A 21086-nucleotide genomic window follows, 5' to 3' on the forward strand; every position below is an offset into this window, starting at 1 on the left:
GCCTATGGTAACAATCCCAGAGATGAGTTGCTGTTTGAACAGATTACTTCTGCTTGCTCTGGGTTTTTTTGTTGGATGAATTTTTATGGTTAAAAGCATGAAATATATCAACACTGATAAATGGAACATCCTTACAGAGCGGGGGGAAAAAGATGGGTAAATAGTCAACAGGTGAGACAGTGGAAAAGAGAAACAAAGTTAACATTTCATGTGTAGGAAGGAACTGCAGATGCTTTTTTAAACCGAAGATAGACACAAAAAGCAGGAGTAACTCAGCGGAACAGGCAGCATCTCTGGAGAGAAGGAATGGATGATGTTTTGAGTCAAGGCCCTTCTTCAGGTAATGTCCAGCATTTTCTGCTTTTATTTCAGATTTCCTGCATCTTCTATTTGTTTTTTATTCAGTCCTGAGTTACAATTTAAACTATCCTTTACGCAAATATTCTTCAACCCAAATTTTTGTCAGCAACAGAGTGTTGACAAATTATTCTACATCACAAAACATTCTTCTTTTTATTTCTTTACTGGCTGCAGGTATCTCTAGGAGCCTGTATTGTCGTTATTGTGCTTGAAAATGTAATGGTGCTCATTCTTTTAACATGGTCTCTCTCACAGGGAATGAAGCTTCTTCATTGTACAGTTCAGTGTCCCTAAGGAGTTGAAATGGGTCTAACTTCTCAAGAGGAGAAGGGTTTGTCTAATCTGAATCCAACTATTATCAGGGTACAAAGGTAGATGGGCAGCCCCGATTTCTTTACAATATATTAGAGGGAATAGGAAATTCATCATTCACCATAAAAGACAATTGGACAGTTACTTGGATAGGAAATGTTTAGAGGAACATGGGGCAAATGCAACTAACTAAGGTGGGACATCTTGGTCGGCATGAACAATTTGGGCCGAAGGGCCTATTTCTGTGCTGTACCCTGCATTATGACTCTATGTAGAATATTTAGTTGAGTTTAGTTTAGTTTAGGGATACAGCGTGGAAACAGGCCCTTCGGCCCAGGATGTTGCCAGGACTCTAGGGCCTGAGATATAGGGAGAGGTTGAGCAGGCCTGGACTTTATTCTGTGGAAGGCAGGAGGATGAGGGGTGACCTTATAGAGGTATACAAAATCATGAGAGGAAGAAATCGGATAAATGCATAGTCTTTTGTTCAGAGTAGGGGAATCGAGAGCCAGAGAACATAGGTTGAAGATGAGGTGGGGGGGGGGGGGGAATTTAATAGGAACCTAAGAGATAACTATTTTACACAAAGGGTGGTGGGTGTATGGAATGAACTGCCGGAGGAGGTAGCTGAGGCAGTACTATTAGTCATCGGGTTTTACAGCATGGCAACAGTCCTTTCAGCCCAACTTGCCCACACCGACCAACATGTCTCAATGCTCTCAAGACAGTGGAATTAATTGTAGACTTTCGAAGAGATCCTCCTCCCTTCCCCCTACTCACCATCAACAACACCATAGTCACATCTGTGGAGTCATTTAAGTTCCTTGGAACCATCATCTTCAGGGACCTTAAATGAGGGGCCACCATCGACTCCACAGTCAAAAAGGCCCAACAGAGGAGAACTTCCTGCGGCAACTGAAGAAACACAATCTGCCACAGGCAATGATGGTCCAATTCTATACTGCTATCATTAAGTCCGTCCTCACCTTCTCCATCATGGTCTGGTTTGGCTCAGCCACCAAGCACGACATCCGGAGGTTGCAACGGATCGTTCGCACAGCTGAGAAGGTTGTTGGCTGCAACCTTCCCCCCATTGATGAACTGTACACTGCAAGGGCCAGGAAGCGAGCGGGCAAGATCATCTCTGACCCCTCTCACCCTGGCCACAAACTCTTCGAAGCACTTCCCTCTGGAAGGCGACTCCGGACTGTCAAAGCAGCCACAGCCAGACATAAAAACAGCTTTTTTCCACGAGTGATAGTTCTACTCAATAACCAAAGTCTGTAGTCTCTTTTTTGCTCTGGTTTATTTTCACCCACGTGTTTAGACCGTAATGTTGTATCCTTACTGTTTTGATGTGGTTATGCTTTATTCTTAATTGTTAACTGTATGTTTGTATTGTCATTTGTGAACAGAGCACCAAGGCACATTCCTTGTATATGCATACTTGGCCAATAAACTTATTCATTCATTCATTCATTCATTCATTCATTCATTCATCCATTCATTCATTCATATCCTTCTAACCTGTCCTACATGTACCTGTCTAATTGCTTCTTAAACAATGCGATAATCCCTACCTCCTCCAGCAGTTTGTTCCATGCAAGGGCCTGTTTCCGTGCTGTATCTCTAAAACTAAAATTAAATCTTGAGTTCTTTTTGTGGTTGTAACTGGCAGGGGAGATAAGATGATACAGGTGTACAACTGAACTCCTGCTGACAGGTATATTTAGCCTATTTGGTGTTTGGCCCATATCCCTCTAAACTTATCCTATCCATGCACCTGTGCAAGAACTTTAAACTCTTCTTCTGAAATTCAGTTCCTTGATGTCAAAAGTCGTCTTGATGAAAAGGTAATTCATGTGAACAATCAACTCTGTTTCTGTCTCTACAAATGCTGCCTGACCTGCTGAGTATTTCCAATATTTTCTCGTTTTATTTGTTTTCTGGCATCTTTTAGTTAAATGTTTTTCTATACTTTTTAATTCTATTTCCTGGTGATAGTTTCCACTCACTTTGGGATGTCCCAAGGATGTGAAAATACTAACTAGAGTTTAGTTTATTTATCGTCACGTGTATCGAGGTACAGTGAAAAGCCTTTCAGTTGCGTGCTATCCAGTCAACGAAAAGACTGCATGATTACAATCAAGCCGTCCACAATGTGCAGATACAGGATAAAGGGACTAATGTTTAATACAAGATAAAGTCCAGTAATGTCTGATTAAAGAAAGTCCGAGGGTATTCCATGAGGTAGATGGTAGGTTGTGACTGCTTTCTATTGGTAATAAGATGGTTTGGTTGGCTGATAATAGCTGGGAAGAAATTGTCCCTAAATCTGGAGGTGTGCATTTCCACACCTTTGCACCTCTTATTTGATGGGAAAGGATAGAAGAGGGTAGTGTCTTGGGTGAGACTCATCCCTTCATGCTGTCTAATCCAGGTAGCATGAGGTGTAGATGGAGTTAATGGAAGGGAGTTTGGTTTGCGTGATGGTCGGTGCTACGTCCACGACGCTCTATAATTTCTTGCAGTCTTGGATGGGGCTGTTCCCAAACCATACCATGATACATCCCGATAAAATGCCTTCTAGCGTGCATTTTGTAGAAGTTAGTAGGAGTTGTTGGGGACATACCGAAGCTCCTAAGTCTTCTGAGGAATTAAGGAGGATAACGGCAGATGCATGAGTGGATGAGAACGGATGGAAAGAGCGTTCACCTGAGTCCTCCCCTTCTGCGTCAGTGTGTGTTTTTCATTAGCTGCACATTACACAATAGGTGTATGTACATCACATGGGCTTGTGTTCCCCACTGTTTAATCACAGACTGTGTTAATAAATTGGCAAACAATAGACAATGGAGAAATAAAGTATTCATTAAACCACCACTTATCACCTGGCTTAATAAATATCTGAACCTTAATTGAAACAAGATTTGGGGTGCAAGTGGCGAAGAGCAAATGGAAGCAGCAGGGAACTTCCAGAATTCTCTGAAGTAGCATTCATTTTGCAATACTCCCCTCTGATAAATGGCAGAGACCAACTCATAAAGAAACCACAAACACAATAACACATTAGAGGCAGAGGTGAGTATGCTACTGAGCCAATATTTACAGCTAAGCAATTTTCCTATTGCCTTGCTCTGGCAACTCACACCACCTTGTAAAATAAAGTGCGTTGGAAAGAACTGCAGCTGCTGGTTTACACCGAAGATAGACACAAAATGGTGGAGTAACTCAGAGGGTCAGGCAGCATCTCTGGACAAAGCGAATAGGTGACGTTTCAGGTTGAGATCCTTCTTCAGACTGTGCGTCAAGAGAGAGGGAAACTAGAGGTATGAAATTGTACAAAGAACAAATGAATTAAAGGTATGAAAAGAACAAATCAACCTCATATTTCACTTGGGCAGCTTACAACTCAGTGGTATGAGTATTGATATCTCTAATTTCAAGTAACCTTTGCATCCCCTTGTTCCTTTTCTCCCCCACCCTAGTCGACGTACCAGTTTCACTGTTGTCCTGCTTAGTGTCACTGTTTGCATCCACTCATTATCACCTTTTCCACAGCCAACAATGGACCATTGTGGGCTCTACCTTTCCTGATCATCGTTGCTGGTTTTGATTTGTACTTTTCATACCTTTCGTTCATTTGTTCTTTGTATCTTTTCAAACCTGTAGTTTCCCTCTCCCCTGTCTCTCAGTCTGAAGAAGGGCCTCGACCTGAAATGTTGCCTATTCCTTTTTTCCAGAGATGCTGCCTGACCACTGAGCTACTCCAGTATTTCGTGTACATCTTCCTTTTAAAATAATGATTTATTTCACTCAGTGTGAGAATGTAGTAATGTCTAATTGGTTCTTCTCTACCAAACCAGCAGTGGGGCTTGGCCAAGGAAGGTCATACTGCACTTGGGATTATCTTGTGCAACTGCCTGATCTTTGGCAGACACCATTTTATCTGTTGGGAATGTGGTTGCCAGATTAACGCTGGCTCAGTAGACAGTAAAGAGATCTGCCAGAAGAATAAAATTCAACCCCCTCTTGTTGTAAAGATATAGCGCAGACTTGAAAGGAGTAAAACTCCGAGAAACACGAGAACATGAGAAAACATGAGAAGGAGTAGGTCACCAGGTCCCTGTAACCTGTCCCGCCATTCGATATGATCATGGGTGATCTGTGCTGCCCTCAACTCCTTTTCTGTTCCAATTCCCCAATACCTCAATCTTTCATCTTTCTCCATTTAAAATGTATCAAATGATGGGGCCTCTACCACTGAGGCAGAGAATTCCAAAGATTCTGTGCCCCCTGAGAGAAGAAGCATCGATGCAGTTTGATATTAAATCACAGCCACATGTTTAGTAACAGCGTCCCCTTGCTCCGGTCTCTCACATCCATGAAAACATCTCAACATCCACCTTGCCAAGACCTTCATTACTCTCAACTCCCATCCGGAGGGAAGATCAAAATACAGCGATACAAACAACAGCAGATGCTGGAATCTCCAGCAAAACTCAAAGTGCTGGAGTAACTCAATGGGTCAGGCTTCATCTATAGAAGAAATAGACAGGCGACATTTCGGATCACTGCCCTTCTTCAGTCTGGAGAATTCAAATTAAGAGCATTTGAGTTTTTTTCCAACATGAGGCAAATGAAGGCATCCTCAAAAGGGCAGCCAGCATCATCAAACCAACACCATCTTGACCACACTCTGATCTCACTCTTACCTTTGGAAAGAAGATCCAGGACTCTTAAAAACGTGACCTCAGGTTCAAAAATAGCATATTACCAACAACCATCAAGCACTTAAACACTGCAAAATAGTAACTAAACTATGAACAATGAACTATCTTGGTTGCACTAAGGCATTTGAGCTTTTTGCACTGATATTGGGGTTTTTAATTTATTGACATTTGTTTAATTTGCTTACTATGTTATCAAAGAACACTGTGTTTACAGGCCTGTTATGCTGCTGCAAGGAATAATTTATTTGTTTTGTTGTTGGTACATGTGACAATTAAACTCTCTTGACTCCCTTGACTCTTGATTCTTGAACTGAAAATAGGATTAATGTACAATATGTGTAATGGGTTGTTCATTGTCATTATGGACTAGATGGGGTGAAGGTCTCTGCTATATGACTCGATTACTCTACTTCTTCATTTATGGGAAAGAATATTAATATTGTTCTGCCCAATACATTTTAAAATGTCTGTCTTTAGACTTTAGAGATACAGTTGCCTTTGGCCCACCGAGTCCACGCCAACCAGCGATGACCCGTACACTAGTACTATCTTACATGCTAGGGACTATTTTACTATTTTACCGAAGCCAATTTACCTATGAACCTGTACGTCTTTGGAATGTGGGAGTAAACCAGAGCACCTGGAGAAAACCCATGCAATCACAGAGAAGAACGTACAAACTCCGTAAAGACAGCACCCATGGTCAGGATTAAACCTGGGTCTCTGACGCTATAAGGTAGCAACTCTGCTGCTGTGGCAATGTGCCACCCTGTCTAGAGTAGAATATATGGTAATTCACATGTACTTTTAATTATCAGTGCCACTCTCAAGTACAAATACTATTAATACCTCAAAACAAGGAATTGCAGATGCTGGTTTAAACAAAAAGTAATTACCTGCTGTGCTTTGTCCGACCTCTCCTCTCTTCCAACTTTCTTTCCACCACCCCCCTAAAATTAGTCTGAAGAAAGGTCTAAGGCATTTGAGCTTTTTGCACGGGTATTAGGGTTTTTAATTTATTGAAATTTGTTTAATTTGTTTATTATGTTATCAAAGAGCTCTTAGGGCCAATGGAATCAAGGGATATGGGGGAAATGCAGGAACAGGGTACAGATTCTGGATGTTCAGCCATGATCATATTAAATGGCAGTGCTGGCTCGAAGGGCCGAATGACCTACTCCTGCACCTACTTTCTTTGTTTCTATGTTTTTATCCACGCTCTCCAGACATGCTGTCTGACCCGCTGAGTTACTCCAGCACAACTCATATCTGCTAGTTTTAACGAGAAAGTTTACATATCATTTATTTTAATTTAGATGAGATACAGTGTGGAAACAGGCTCTTCGGCCCACCAAGTCCGTGCTGAACAATGAGCACCTGTCCACTAGTTCTATCTGTGGCGGCGCTGTGTAAGCAGGTGCGGCTCACCTGCAGTTCGTTTGTCTTCTGTGTTTTTTATTGTTTTTTTGTCTTAATTGTAGTTTTTAGAAGTGATGTGTTTTTTTGTGGTAGTGTACTATGTGTGTGGGGGGGGGGGACTGTAAAATTGTCTCTTCCGAACGGAGACCCGACCTTTTTTTTCTGGGTCCTGTCTCCGTTCCCGCTGTGGCCTACCATCGGCCAAACACCTGGAGCTGGCGGCCTCCAGCTGGGACCACCTGGGGCTCTGGTTCGCAGAGCCCGCAGACCGAACTTACCATCTGCGGAGCTGGCTGCCTTCGGAGGCTGTGGTGGCGCTGTGAGGGCGGCTGCGACTCGCCTTCGGAGGCTTCGGTGCGGGCCGCGTGGATATCGGAAGCTCGCGGGCCCCTGGGTGGGGGCCGACATCGGGAGCACCGGCAGTGGCAGCGTCTTCGTCTGCCCTGAATCGCGGGGCTTGGTCGGCCCGCTGCGGACATTTCACCGTCCGGCGCGGCCTGGATTTTCTCCGCCCGGCGGGGGCTTCAATGTCGGGAGTCCCGACCGCCGCGACGTGGCAACTTCAACAGCCTGACCGTGGGAGAAGATGGCAGGGGAAGAGAAAAGACGTTCTGGCCTTCCATCACAGTGAGGAGGTGACTGGAGGAGACTCACTGTGATGGATGTTTCTTTTTTTTGTTTTGTGTTGGTTTGTGATTGTGTGTGTTATTGCTTATTTTTATTGCTCTTATTGTTGGACTGTGGGTAATGGAATTTCGTCCAAAAGACTTGTTTTTTTGGATGACAATAAAGGCTATTCTGATTCTTCTGGCTATTCTGATTCCAACTCCAGGAATTCCAGGGGCAATTTCCAAAAGCCAATTAACCTACAAACCTGTACATCTTTGGGATGTGGGAGGAAAGCGGAGCACTCGGAGAAAACCCACGCTCTCACAGGGAGAACGTACAAACTTGTTACAGACAGCACCCAAGGTCAGGATTGAACCTGGGTCTATGGTGCTGTGAGGCAGCAACTCTACCCTGCACCGACCGCCGTGCCATTGCTATTTTATACTGTACTGTGAGTTGGTGTGCTTGAATGCACTTCTTTGTGGTACCTTTAACACCTTCTTTATTGCTGGAGAATTACTGGTTAGGCACGTTGAATTTGTAATCTCCAACTATGCTCAGAACTACATAGACTAACAGGTATTGTGTCTGTCTTTACTCTATTATTGATTGTTTTTTGAATATACTTAACTTCTTTTTTATTAATTATTGGATTAGGAGAGGATGTTTCTACTAGTGGGAGAGTCTAGGACCAGAGGACACAGCCTCAGCATGAAAAGACATAACTTTAGAAAGGAGACGAGGAGCAATTTCTTTAGTCATAGGGTCGTGAATCTGTGGAATTCATTGCCGCAGACTACTGTGGAGGCCAAGACAGATACTTGATTAGTTAGGGTGTCAGGGGTTATGGGGAGAAGGCAGGAGAATGGGGTTGAGAAGGGAAGATAGATCAGCCATGATTGAATGGCGGAGTGGACTCATTGGGCCGAATGACCTACTTCTGCTCCTATGACTTGTGAACTTATTATGGCATTTATGGAGTACCGTGTTGACATGCCTGTTGTGCTGCAGCAAGTAAGAAATTTGTTGTTCTGTTTTTGGACATATGACAATAAAACACTCTTGACTTTTGACATTCTTGAAGTAGTAACGGATAGAAAATTAACAATAAAGCGTGAGACACAGAGTCTAGCAGAAAAGGGAACTGTTCACATTGGAAAGAAGTGAGGTAATTCCTGTTTTGATCTTGTGAACTGTATATCATGGACAGCCAAGTCTGACACAGCAACGTCGTACAGGGTAATGAGCATAAGTGTTGTTCAGCAGTGGTGTCGTTGATAGCACTCCAAGGAGTGCTTTCCTCCTTTTCTCTGAAGAGTGCCTTGGAATTGTTTACATGCAAATGGGCCAGCAGGGGTGTGCCTGGTTGTGTATGAAATACTGTGCCTGCACAATAAGTCAAATCACTTAAGACACAAAATGCGGGCGTGCCTCAGCGGGTCAGGCAGCAGCATTTTGAGTCGGGACCCTTCTTCAGATAAGTTATAGTAAGGGGGACAAAGCTGGAAAAGAGATAGGAAGGGACAAACCTCGGCAAGTGGTAGGTGGATAGATACAAAATGCTGGAGTAACTCAGCGGGTCAGGCAGCATCACTGGAGAAAAGGAATAGGTGGCGCTTCAGGTCGAGGCCCTTCTTCAGACTGAATCAGGGGAGAGGGAAACTAGAGGTATGAAAAGGTACAACGAACAAATGAATGAAAGATATGCAAAGGGACAAAGCCAGCAACGATTAACACGGAAATGTGGAGCCCACAATGGTCTATTGTTGGCTGTGGAAAAGGTGATAACAAGGGGATACAAACAGTGAAACTGAGCAGGACAACAGTGAAACGTGCAATGACTAGGATGTGGGAGGGAGAGGGAATGCGGGGGTTACTTGAAATTAGAGAAATCAATATTCATACCACTGGGTTGTGAGTTGCCCAAGCAAAATATGAGGTGCTGTTTCTCCAATTTGCATTTGGCCTCACTCTGACAGTGGAGGAGACCCAGGATAGAAAGGTCAGCATGGGAATGGTAAGGGGAGTTAAAGCAGCCGGGAGGTCACGAAGGCCTAGGCAGACTGAGCAAAGGTGTTCAGAGAAACAATTGTATTTTGAAGTCGAATCACTTACTGTTTTATTTGCCATGAAATGCATAATGTATCAACCTTCTGCTGGGCTTGTTAAGGTCTCACTATTTAGCTGTTCGGTCATAAGGGTATTGGGTCATTTAGACATGTGGCAAAACTGTGTAGGATATTGTCTTTGGGGACAGCATAGTTGTGCAGCAGGTAGACCTGTGAATTCCTGTGACCAGGATTCGATCCTGATCTCTGTGTGGAGTTTGCACGTTCTTCCTGTGACCCCATGGGTTTCCTCTAGGTTCGTCAATCTCCTTTCAAATCCCAAACATGGGCAGGTTAATAGATTAATTTGCAAGAGTCAAGAGTCAAGAGTGTTGACTATTGTCATATATCCCGAAATAAAAACAATAAAATGCTTATTTGCAGCAGCATAACAGATATGTAAACATGGTACTCTGCAATCACCATAATAAAGTACAATAAAGAAGTTCAGCATATAAAAAAACAAACAAACAATAATAGTGCAAAGACAAAAACAATGCCCATAAGTCTATGTAGTTTGGAACTTAGTTGAGGTTGTAGTGTTTAATAGCCTAATAATTGTTGGGAAGAAGCTGCTCCTGAGCCTGGACATTACAGTTATCAGTCTCCCATACTTTGGGACACAGGGCAGCATGGTGGCACAGCTGTAGAGTTGCTGCCTTACAGCGCAAGAGACCCAGGTTCGATTCTGACTACGAGTGCTCGTCTGTATGTAAGGAGTTTGTACGTTCCCCTGTGATCTGCGTGGGTTTTCTCCAGGTGCTCCGGTTTCCTCCCACACTCCAAAGACATGCAGGTTTGTAGGCTAATTGGCTTCGGAAAACTTGTAAATTGTCCCTAGTGTGTGTAGGATAGTGTCAGCGTGTGGGGATTGCTAGTCAGCGCCGACTCGGTCTCTGAGCAGGAGTGAAATGAGAGCTTGGCCAGGGTGGTGTGGGTTATGTGGGTGAATGGTGATCCTGTGGGAGGTTGTGGAAATATGGGGAGAATAAGTGGGGTTGATGAAGGATAAGAGTGCCTGATGGTCAGTGAGAATCATTTCCCCATTGCATGGCCTCATGATTCTATGCTTCACACAGAGTACATTGAACGTAGAATATAGGACAGGAATAGGCCCTTTGGCCCACAATGTCCACGCCGAACATGATGTCAAGTTAAATTACTCTCCTCTGCCTGCATGTGATCCAGCTGCCTCCTTACCCTTAATATCCATGTGCCTAGGCAAAAGCTTCTTTAATGTTACTATTGTATCTGCCTCCACCACCACCTCCAGCAGTGCATTCCAGGCACTCACCATCTCTGTGTAAAAAACTCACCTTGCACATTTCCTTTAAGCTTTGGCCCTCTCACCTTAAAGCCGTGCCCTCTAGTCTTTGACATTTCCACCCTGGGCAAAAGGTTCTGACTGTTTAACCTGTCTGTGCCTCTCATATAATTTTTATAAACTTCTATCGGATCACCCCTCAGCCTTCAACACTCCACAGAATACAGCCCAACATTGTCCAACTCTTCTGACAGCTAATACGTTCAATCCAGGCAGCAAACTAGTAAAACTTTTCTGCATCACCTCCAAAGTCTCCATATCCTTCCTGTAGTGGGGGCAACCAGAATTGCACACAATACTCTAAATGTGACCTGACCAAAGTCCTGTAAAGTTCAACTTTCTAAAATTGTTGCATCGCCAAAAGTTCAGAACATTGGGAGATGCCTAGTTCCAAATGTTTATATTTAATTGTAGTCAGAAAGTCTATATTTTAATTCATTTTAGACAGTGAAACTGTATTAAACCTTATAGCAAAACACTAATGGTGTCTCAACAGACTGTTTTATAACTTATCCAATTTTCTTTTCCATTGATTTTAATTTTCAGGCCAACTTTACCCCATCTGAATCTAGAATGGTGGCTCTATATTTCTTGTGGCAGCTTCTAGTTTCTTGAACAGATTTTTGGAAAAAAATAATTTTTGAACAGTAAGGTGCATGAATTCCACCTAGAGTATTTTTGCCTAGAGTATTTTGGAGAATATATTTGTTATTAAGTGTGATAGACCAGTACCACTACAGAACTGTAATGTAATCAACAAGAAATGCGTGTTCTTACACGGGGTAATTTTGGCTGCCACAGAACTATTTCGAATGGTTTCAAGCCAACAGGATAAGGATATTCAAAATCTTACCATAAATTGCCACAAAATTGCATTCTGTGGTTATCTGGTGTGCAAGAAAGTTCACACTTTGGACATAGTTACATTTTTATTATCTTGGAAAAGGAAGAAATAGAATTCCTAAAAGGTACATAACAGCATAAAAATTGCCAGAAGAAGAAAGACTAAAGTCCCATTGAGTTCACCTCCTGGCTACCTAATTAACACTAAGGAAGCTGCCAAATCTTGGGCAATGAAGGTCTATTAAATGACCAACAATAGATTCAGATAGGAGGCAAGGAATCCCTGGTGATTGATACCACATGGAAGGTGTTCATAACTCAAAACTCAACTTCAAAGTGCAGATAAACGCAGAAAGTGATGGAAACATTCAGCAAGCAGAGCTCTGTGGAAAGAGGAATGTGTCAGGCCAAAAACCTTCATTTAGAACTGGGAGAGAGAAAAATACAAGTGAGTTTTAAGTTGCAGAGAAGGTGGGTGGATGGGCTAATTCAGCCCAAAGCAATATGGAGACACGAAGAACTGCAGGTGCTGGAATCTTGAGGAAAACACAAAGTGTTGGAGTGACTCAATGGGTCATGCAGCATCTGCAGAGGGAATGGACAGTGATAAGTTGCAGAGTTCCTCTGTCGAATAGGTTAGTTTAGTTTAGTTTAGAGATAAAGTATGGAAACAGGCCCATCGGCCCACTGAGTATTCGCCAATGAGCGATCACCCCGTACACTAGCAATATCTTACACGCTGGGGATAATTTACAATTTTTACTGAAGCTAATTAACCTACAAACCTGTAAGTCTTTGGAATGTGGGATGAAACCAGAGCATCCGGAGAAAAATCCATGTGGTCACAGGGAGAACGTACAAACTCTGCACAGACAGCACCCGAACCCGGGTCCCTGGCACTGTAAGGCAGTGACTCTACTGCTGTGCCACCACGCCACCCAATCAGGATTGAACCCAGGTCCCTGGCAGTGTAAGGCAGTAACTCTACTGCTGTGCCACCACGCTGCCCAATCAGGATTGAACCCAGGTCCCTGTTGCTGTGAGATAGCAGGTCTACCCGCTGCGCCACTGTGCCGCAAGTGTTAGTGGAGATAATTAGTGAGTGACAAAAACAGTGTAAAATAAAGAGAGATGCAGACTGTGGGACCTGATCAGTAGCTCAGGCTCAGGCTCAGGCTCAGGCTCAGGCTCAGGCTCAGGCTCAGGCTCAGGCTCAGGCTAGGCCGACAGGTCAACAGAAACTGAACCGATGGCCAGTTCGGATACAGATAGAGAAAGTGAACTATCTGAATTTGTAGAATTAAATATTTAGTCGGGGATGTAGCTGGACAGAAGATAATATTCTGTTCCTCAAACTTGCCTTGGGCTTAATTACAACAACAGAACCATCCTACCATCAACTAGAGAGCGGTCCTGACCTTTCATCTACCTCATTGGAGGCCCTCGAACTATCTTTAATCAGACTCTATTGGACTTTATCTTGCACTAAACGTTATTCCCTTTATCCTCTATCTACTCTGTGAATGGCTTGATTGTATCATGTATAGTCTTTTTGCCGACTGGATAGGGTGCAACAAAAATGTTTTTCACTGTACCCTAGGACACCTGACAGTAATACTAAACAGTAATACTAATACTCGTACAATATGATCAGCCATGATCATATTGAATGGCGGTGCAGGCTCGAAGGGCCGAATGGCCTACTCCTGCACCTATTTTCTATGTTTTCTATGTTTCTAAACTAAATTAAACTAAACTAAACAGAGAAGGTTGCCTCAGATAAAGTGCGAGTAGAGACAAAACGAAATGCAGATGCTGGAATCTTGAGCAAAACACATAGTACAGAAGTAACTCAGCAGGCCAAGCAGGATCTGTGGAGAGAATGGAAAGGCAACGTTTCTAGTCGGGACCCGTCTTCAAACTGATTATAGTAGGGGATAGAGAGCTGGAAAATAGATAGGAAGGGACAAAGCCTGGTAAGTGGTAAGTGGATAGACACAAAGTGCTGGATTAACTCAGTGGGTCAGGCAGCCTCTCTGGAGAAAAAGAATAGGTGATGAGTTGGGTTGATCGTTTCTCCTAGAAAGACTATTTGGGACCCTATGAGGTGGGAAGGGAGGAGGTTAAAGGGCAGGGTGTAAGGGAAAGTGTTGTTAGATGGGTTGTAGGCTGGGATCGAGGAGCAGTCCTGGGAATCGTGAAGGACCCTTCGCAATGCTGAAAGTGGAGCAGGGAGGTAGATGGTGGAATCTTAATGAAGCTGCTGGAAATTGAGGAAAATGGTGCGTTGAATGCTTGAGGCAAGTGAGGGGGAGCATGAAAACCAGTGGAACTCTATCCTTGTTCTCTCTTCCGTTTTTTAAGTGCCGCCTCATGCAACACCCTCTCCCAGCACTTCAGTGGTTCTGAGCGGCCCAGAGCCAAGCACAGTGTTGCCCAGCATCTCACAGTGGATGCTGCTGGCTGTTCCATCTGGATGGTTTGACAGCCAGTGAGATCCAACCCCAGCCTCACCGACTGAAATAACCACTGCATAAATAAGGCACATAATCATAAAGTTAAGCAGCATAGAATGTTTCCAAATGTCTTTGAAAATCTCCTGGAGAACTTAAAAAATACCGTTGAAAAAAATTTAAACATTAAAGGGTGGCACAGTGGCGCAATGGTAGAGTTGCAGCCTTGCAGCGCCAGAGACCCAGGTTCAGGCCTGACTACGGGTGCTGTCTGTACGGAGTTTGTACCTTCTCCTGTGACCACGTGGGTTTCCTCCGGGTGCTCCGGTTTCCTCCCGCATCCTAAAGACGTGCAGGTTTGCAGGTTAATTGGCTTCAATAAAAATTGTAAATTGTCCCTGTTGTGTAGGATAGTGATAGTGATAGTGTATGGGGATCGCTGGATGGTGCGGATTTGGTGGGCCAAAGGGCTTTTTTTCGCACTGTATCTCCAAATTAAAAATATTTTAACAATATTTTAAAAAGGCACAACGTGCTGGAGTAACTCAAAGGGTCAGGTACCATTTCTGTAGACATGGATAGATGAGGCTTTGGGTCGGGACCCTTCTTCAGGCATATTGTGGGGATGGGAGAGAAGAAAACTGGAAGAGAGGAGAGGCAGGACAAAGCATGGCAGGCAATAGGTGGACACAGGTGAGGGTTTTTTGGTTGATAGGCAGATGGTTGGGACAAAGGCCTGAGATAAACATAGAAACATAGAAAACCGATGCAAGCGTAGGCCATTTGACCCTTTGAGCCAACACTGCCATTCAATATGAAATTGGCTGATCATCCAAAACCAGTACCCCGTTCCGGCTTTCTCCCCATATCCCCTTGTTCCGTTAGTCCTAAGAGCTCTATCTAACTCTCTCTTGAATACATACTCTCTGGAATAAAAGCAGGCGTGAGGCAGATGGATTGAAGAGTTGCAAATTGTTCAAAAATTAAAAGACTGAAATGCTTGTACACTTAAAAACAATAAAACAAACTTAATTAATTCAAATACTTAAATTAATTTACATAATTGGTGTTAATTAATTTTAGTTAGTTAGTTAATTAGTTTAGTTTATTATCATGTGTACTGAGGTACAGTGAAAAGCTTTTTGTTACATGCTAAACAGTCAGCAGAAAGACGAGACATGATTATAATCGAGCCTTCCACGATGTACGGATACTTGATGTAGGGAATACTGTTTAGTGCAAGATAAAGTCCAGTAAAGTCTGATTAAAGATATTTAACACTCCAAAAATGTACAGATTTGAAGGTTAATTGGCTTCTGTAAAAGTTGTAAATTGTCCCAAGTGTACAAGATAGTGTAAATGTACAAGGTGAATGCAGGTCATCGCGGGCTCAGTGGGCCGCATAGCCTGTTTTTGTGCTTTATTTCTAAAGTCTAAAGACTAAACTACAGAACAGGAACAGGCCCTTCGGCCCACAATGTCTGTGCTGACATGATGCCAAGATAAACTAATCTCATTTGCTGGTGCGCAATCATAGAGTCACACAGCACGGACACAGGCACTTTGGTCCCACTTGTCCATCCTGACCAAAAATGCCCCAACTAAGCTAGTCATGGTCCATGTCTTCCCATTCCTTGCATATGTGTGTGTCCACCTAAGAGCCTCCTAAATGCCACCATGATATCTGCCTCTACCACCACCCCCGACAGCGCGTTCCAGGCACTCGCTACTATCTGTGTAAAAAACCTTCCCCGCACATTTCCTTTAAACTTTCCCCTTCTTATGTTAAAGCTACGCCTTCTCAACTTAGACATGGAAATCTCCTGTTGGATTATGAGGGATGGTGGAAGGGAATTTGGTCTGGCAAGGGAAAAGGACAATGTTGTATTTGACAAATAATCTTTACAGACCTTCATGAAAACATTGATCTTATTCCTTAACAATCCACCCTACCCACTCCCATACGCACACTCAATTACACCAGAAAGATGGTTTCAGTACAACTTCCTAGCGAGAACGGTGCCTAGAAAGGGGTACTCCCACCGGGAACCGATCTCTATTATTATCTTTCTTTGTTGCCGGTACTTACAGGATATCCTGTTCAGAGGATTAGTTGGGTTTTTTCTGCACCTTTAACATTTAAAGTTATCCAGCTCTTTGTGTTTCTTCTGAGCTGGTTTTGAAGGGATAGCTTAATTCTTTTCAACGAGACAATAATAGTTCTACAATCCATCAGACAAAAAGATTTTGGCATATTCTGACCACACTGGCAGAGTAAAAGAGAGAGTGGTTTGGATTTTAAACCATTAAAATGATGTTGAAACTGTCAGTATGTGCCATCATTACTTTGCGGAACTAAAAAACATAGCACAAAAAGGAAATTTGTGTTTGGTAGCTTATTCTGCCATTGACTCTTGTTCGGTGTTGTTTGGTGGATTGGATGATTGAAGTCTGAAGAAACAAGACATATTGGCAATTTAACAATTTATTCATTTAATAAACAGGAGCCACAGTAGCGTGTGGAAGAACCATACACAGCCATAACAGCCTGGCACCTCCTCCTCATGCTGGTCACCAGCCTGGTCACACACTGTTGTGGGATGGCATCCCATTCTTGTCAGCACCTGGGGGTACCAGAAGCTCAAAACAAGAGTCAATAGCAACAGCAGAATAAGCTGTTTGGCATTGGCAGAGAAGATTTGGCAAATTTTTCATGGGCGCAACCCATATACTCAGCTCTGCTGCTCATCCCACAAATGCATGTTCCTTACAAATGTGGCACCATTTAAAAGGGAAATAAACAGGCTTTCCAACGGTATAAGATTTATTGCCAAGAAGCATTGTTACAACAAAGAAATAATCTACCAAACACAAATTTCCTTACTTTTTGTGCTATGTTTAGTTTAGTTTAGTTTAGTTTATATTGGTTTTGTTTAGTTTAATTTAATTTAGTTTACTTTACTTTACTTTAGTTCATTGTCACCTGTACCAAGGTACAATGAAAATATTTTTTATTCCGTGCTATCCAGTCAGCGAAAAGACTATATCTGATTATAATCTAGCTGTTCAGAGTGTACAGATTAAGAAATGCTGCTATTGGAGTGAGGTTTAAAAGAGTGGAGCGATTGTAATGAATGATTGCAGATCCATTTCTGGGACCAGCACGCTGAGAGTTGACTGTCTTGTGCGCCATCTCAGTACTAATTGTTGATTTTTTGCAAACTACTACAAAATATGCTAATCTCACAATTGGACGTTACGGAGTTTCCCGGAGGGAGCTGGAATTGTCTACTTTCCGGACAATTGTGTTAACTCACCAGAATATTCTCAACCTAGTACGATTAGACTCAAGGATAATGCTCCATTAAACATTTTAAAAAAGAACAGGTAAAGGTAGAAACAAGGACCTACAGATGCTGGTTGACCAAAGAAGACACAGAGTGCTAGAATAACACGTTAGGTCATGCAGCTGACCTGACCCGCTGAGTTACTCAAGCACTTTTTTTGTGAACCAGCATCTGCTGTTCCTTGTTTCTAGAATAGAATGATCTATTGCTTTATACAATGAGTTAATGTTCATGTTAACTTCTGTGCTCATGTGTTCCTATCATCTAGTTATAAAGATAATTATCCCATATGCTCTTTAACCACTTTCAAAAATTTGTGCACTGATCTCTCTGTTCTAGTTTCTCTCTTAATATTATACTCCAAATTTATATTGCCTCTTTTTATCCTTACTAAATGTTACCCGTTTAACAGTCTGTCCTACCCTTCAAGCAGTTTCTATAGAAACAAGGAACTTCAGATGCTGGTTAATACACAAAAGGACCCCAAGTGCTGGAGTAACTCAGCAGGTCAGGCAGCATCTCTGGAGAACATGGATAAGTGATGTTTTGGGTTGGGACCCGAATGGGTCAAGTACTTGGATAGGATAGGTTTAGATGGATATGGGCCAAACAGGTGGGGCATTGTAAATGGGGCCCGTTAGTCTGTGTGGGCAAGTTGGGTCGAAGGGCCTGTTTCCACACTGTATCACTCTATGACACTATGACTTGGTTTAGTGTGAAGCTTTGGTTGATAGCACTCCTTGGGATGGTTACCAGGGGTCAATGCAAATTGTTTTGCTGGTAAGATAATGCCCAGCCATGAAATACTGATGGATCAGAAAGCCAGGGCAGTCTGCTCCAACAGAAATATCTCACTCTGGGTCCTTGGCTTGTTGATATGCTGACACTAAAATAATAACATCTTGAAGAACTAAAATAGTTGTTCTCCATCCAATATACATAAAAGCTGATTCCAGAGAGAACAGCCCACGGCAGTGGTTCAAACAGAACCTTTAGATTAGAGCAAATTGCACCATTTTGCCACCACATGTCAATGTTGCTCTCAATGGACAGCTTCCCACCTCAGGCTTTGGGACCCAATTGTATAAATTGGTTCAGATCAGCCCGAGTGCATATCCTTATAGAATCGTAGATCCATAAAGCACAGCAACAGTGTCTGGGTCAGTAAGTCTGTGTAAGCCAACAAGCATGGAAATACACTGATTCTGCATGAATCCTATGTCATTATCTCCACACTCTATTATCTCCCCTCAGATTCTAATGTTCTTCTAGATTCTAGGGGCATTTAACCTAGCTTGGGAATCAATTGACCTACCGATCTTTCTGACTGTGGGATACAGAAGGTACAGAAGTGTGAAAATGCACACCTCCAGATCAAGGACAGTTTCTTCCCAGCTGTTATCAGGCAACTGAACCATCCTATCACCACAGGCTATCTACCTCATTAAAGACCCTCGGACTATCTTTGATTGGACTTTGCTGGACTTTATCTTGCACTTAAAGTAATTCCCTTATCATGTATCTGTACACTGCGGATGGCCCAATTGGAATCATGTATAGACTTTCTGCTGACTGGTCAGCACACAACAAATGCTTTTCACTGTACCTCGGTACACGTGACATAAACTAAATTAAACTAAACATGGAAGGAAACAGGCACATCAAGACAAAACCCATGCAGTCACAGGGAGAACATGTAAATTGTGCACAATGAGCATCGGAGGTGAGAGTTGAACCAGCGTCCCTGACACCATGAGGCAGCAGCTCTACAAGCTGCACCAAAGCATTTTCTAAAAGAACATTTGTGTTGGATCAGCCATTACAAGCCAGCTCAGTGCCTTGTCCAGTTCAGAATAACTTGGTTAATATTACACATATGAATAATATAATGTGAGTCACAGAGAGTCATAAAGTCATAGAGCACGGAAACAGACCCTTCGGCCCAACTTGCACATGCCACCCTTCATGCCCCACCTACACTAGTCTCACCTGTCTGCGTTTGTTCCATATCCCCCTAAACCTATTCAATCCATGTACCTATCTAAATGTTTCTTAGATGTTGTGGTAGTACCTGGCTCATCTACCTCCTCTGGCAGCTCATTCCATACACACCCTTTAGCCCCTCGGGTTCCTATTAAATCTTTCCCCCCTCGCCTTAAATACATCTGGTTGTAATATTTTGGGGGGCAATGTTTGGGCAGCTCAGAATTGAACAAGCTTTAAATCCTCAAGCTTGGGCCAGGTTGAGGATAGGGGGTTTTGAGTTGGGGTTTTCCTTTATACCCCAACAGCCCTCTAGTTCTCCAATCTGAAGAAGGATCTCGCCCTGAAACGTTGCCTAAGAATGTTCTCCAGAGATACTGCCTTACCCACTGAATTACTCCAACATCTTGAGTTTTCTAGTTCTGGTGTAGTGAATGTCAGCAATGGGCTGTCTCGAATGACTTAATTACATATAAGTGTACAAAATCATGGGAGAAATAGATCGGGTGGATGCACAGAGTTTCTTGCCCAGAGTAGGGGAATCAAGAACCAGAGGGCACAGGTTAATGATGAAGGGGGAAAGATTTTATAGGAATCCGAGGGGTAACTTTTTCACACAAAGGGTGGTGGGTATTTGGAATGAGCTGCCGGAGGAGGTAGTTGAGGCAGGGGCCATCGCAACATTTAAGAAGTAATTTCGCGTCTGGAAATGCACACTTTCATTTCTCTGGGCTGGTAAATATGCAGGAGAGGCTGGAAGGTGATTACAGACTGGTTTCCATTATCAGTAGGGCTTAAGACCCAGCGATAGTGTTACACACTTCTCCCTCCACCACAGCTCCAAAACTCCCAAGCCGGGAGCTGCTTTGTTTTACGCGGGCCCTTTCTAATCTGGGTTAAAAAGATGACAAAGCTCCAGAGACCAAAGAAGAGCCTGTCTGTGAGTCATCTGGCTAACAGTTCAACTTACTTCCCACCATTAAGAAACAGGAAGTCTCCAATGCCTGAGTGAACAAAATAGAGAGAGAAATATTCTCCAGGGACCCCCTCAGCTTTCCCACCCATGCCTTCCAGCACTTGGGGTTGTGCAGGAGAACGGAGCGCAGATGGCAGTTTCTATCGCTTCACACTTCAACAATACAAAGGGTTGAATTAAACTCTCACCCTTCCTGACAGCACCGTTATGTTCAGCTTTCCTTTTATTCATGGCCTTTCTCTTCCCGGGCTATCAGTTGTCAGCCTAACCATGACTTTTACCTTCCTGGACAAGATTGACTCCCTCTATATCCCTCGAGGCAAAGGCCGTGGCTCTCTTTGCCATTTGTTCGTAAAACAACAAAGGTGGTTGCATTATGTTGATCTCCGACTTTTAGTTAAAGTAGCACCAAGTAAGGAAACGAGACGTAAAGTGAAACGTGGCATTTGTGTCACTTCCAGTTATTGATTGATTGATTGAAAGATACAGCATGGAAACTGGCTTATTGAAAAGTTACTGTCACAAAATAATAGTTAGAAGTTGGCAGAGCAATTCTGATATACAATACAATACAATATACAATACAATACAATATATCTTTATTGTCATTGTACAGGGG

General features: G+C 43.0%; 1 long non-coding RNA gene across 1 annotated transcript in view; it reads left to right on the top strand.

The window, feature by feature from the left end:
• Nucleotides 1-281: 281 nt before the first annotated feature.
• The window catches only part of LOC144600177 (uncharacterized), a 223800-nt gene continuing 202995 nt past the window's right edge, over nt 282-21086 (top strand). The window contains exon 1 of the long non-coding RNA XR_013548096.1: nt 282-340. This is a non-coding gene — a long non-coding RNA (uncharacterized LOC144600177). The remainder of the gene's footprint in view (nt 341-21086) is intronic.

The sequence above is a fragment of the Rhinoraja longicauda genome, chromosome 1 (assembly GCF_053455715.1).
Source record: "Rhinoraja longicauda isolate Sanriku21f chromosome 1, sRhiLon1.1, whole genome shotgun sequence".
NCBI lineage: Eukaryota > Metazoa > Chordata > Chondrichthyes > Rajiformes > Arhynchobatidae > Rhinoraja > Rhinoraja longicauda.